The sequence below is a fragment of the Triticum dicoccoides genome, chromosome 5B (assembly GCF_002162155.2).
Source record: "Triticum dicoccoides isolate Atlit2015 ecotype Zavitan chromosome 5B, WEW_v2.0, whole genome shotgun sequence".
Taxonomy (NCBI): domain Eukaryota; kingdom Viridiplantae; phylum Streptophyta; class Magnoliopsida; order Poales; family Poaceae; genus Triticum; species Triticum dicoccoides.
This window is the reverse complement of record NC_041389.1, coordinates 697,710,145-697,712,331: the sequence shown is the minus strand read 5'-3', so window position 1 is coordinate 697,712,331 and position 2,187 is coordinate 697,710,145.

Here is a 2,187-nt window from a genome sequence, read left to right as displayed (position 1 = left end):
CCGACCCGTCGGCCCTCCCCTCCCTCCTCTCCCCTCCCGGACATCGTCGGGCCTGCCTCCTCGCCCCTGCACCCTCTGTAAAGCCCCCCCTCTCTCTGCTAGGGTTCTTCGGTTATGTTAATTAGGTTATCTATTTAGTTATGAATTTAGCTAGGTTTCAAAATTAGTTGAATTTATATGCAAATTTGAACTGGACATGTGATATGTGCATATGTCATGTTTTGGACATGTCATGTTTGGAAAATGATCCGAGTGGCCTATGTTACGCCGGAATGTTGATTCATTTCCGTTCTGGTGAATTTCAGGCGCTCGATATGTCCATTTTTTAGCAAAGGTCATGCCGAAGTTTCCCGTGAATAAAGGCATGATTTGTGCTACATAGTTGGCATATCGAGTGCTGGCACATATATTTCTTTTTATTTCATTTGTCATTTATTCATACTTTTAGAAATAAATGAGGACACTTAATCATAGGAAACATGTCGAACAACGAAGAAACTGGTCCTTCTGACCAAGATGCAGACGAGATGGATTATGAGGGTGAACAAGAGTACCTCGACTATTTGACTGCTAAGCAAGGTTTGCAGGTCGGCCTCGATGATGGTACTGACGCCGACATCGACACCGACGGTGCCGGCACCGATGGCAGCACCGAGATCGGTGGGGAAGGTACCGGCGGGGAACGTACCGGCCCCGATGCCGCTACCGAAAAGAGGAAGCATAAGAAGCAGAGGATACGAAAACCTAACAAACTAGGGATTGGACGACTTGTGATCACAAAGATGGCACCTGGCAAGTTTGAGCCGTTAGAGCTGGAAGAACCTCGCAAGTGCTATGGGAACCAAGTAGGATGCATCCTACGGGAATGCGCGAGCATCAACGACGATGACTTAAGGAGTAAAGAACATTTGACGCAGTTGCTCCTAACGAAGTTGCATAAGAGATTCAAGTTCCCCGACAGGGATGATAACATAGAACAATTGTGGGATGATCCGAAGATGAAAAAGATTAACAATCACGTCATGGGCATGTTCAGCAATGATTTGGCCTCCTGGAAAGGGAGGGTGAAACGAGCTATTAAGGCTGATGAACCCCTGTCCAAGATTCTGGAGGAAAATCCGACACTTACGGAAGAGGAGTTCGAAAAGTTCAAGGACACTTGCGCTACCGAGGCAGCCAAGGCTAAGGCTGCGAAATTCAAAAGCCTTCAGCAAAGGAACACGGGGAAGCATCGCCTCGGAAGCCGTGGCTACCTCGGTAAAAGGCCCATATGGGATAAGGAGGACGCGGAACGTGAAGACGCGGGTCTCCCAGACCCCTTCGCGAAGTTCACCAACCCCTTGGAGCATGACTTCATCAGGGCCCGCTACAAGTGGGACAAGGAGAAAAAGGTTTTTTACACGGACAAGATCATGAGGAAATTGATTAGACTACTGGAGAAGCAACACCGGCTTGTAGCCGAAAGCCCTACTTCTCCGATGAGGCCCAAGTGGGACACCCCTCTCAACCGGGCCTTGAACGAACTTAACGGACTCCCTTTGGACCAGCGGCCGCAATATGGTCGTGTGCACGGCGCTGGAGACGGCGCCACGTGGAAGGTGTTTTACAACGACGGCCCGGAGGCCAAGAAGCAGAAAAAGAAGTTTAGTCAGGCGGACATCGACGCAAAGGTGAAGCTTGCGGTCGAGAAAAAAGCAGCTGAGGACGCGAAAAAAGCAGCCGAGGACAAATATAAGTTGCTACAGCAGGCAGTCAATGCAGCTGTAACTGCCTGCAGAAATGATTTTGCTACTAACTTGGTTCCAGTTATCATCAACTGGGCGAACGAAAATCCAGAAAAGACGGTACATGATTTACCGATGCCCAGTTTCGTCGCGAGCAACTCCATGAACAACAACACCATCGCACCATCACTTTCTCAAGCAACCGGGCCTCCTCTCGCAGCCGCTCCCGCTCATAGCAGCCCGTCCACAGTCTCAGGCGCGCTAGGTGGGCCGTCGTCTTTGGCTGAGCTCGACGCCGTCACAGTAATTACATGTTGCACCAACATATATATATATAGATAATATTCCATTTTTGTTGCCTTTCGGTTGTTTTACGCCACAGACATATGTGTTTGCAGGCGAAAGAAACCCCGTGCACCATACTCTACTTGATGAAAGGCCAGAAGGTGGACGTGGGAAAGGG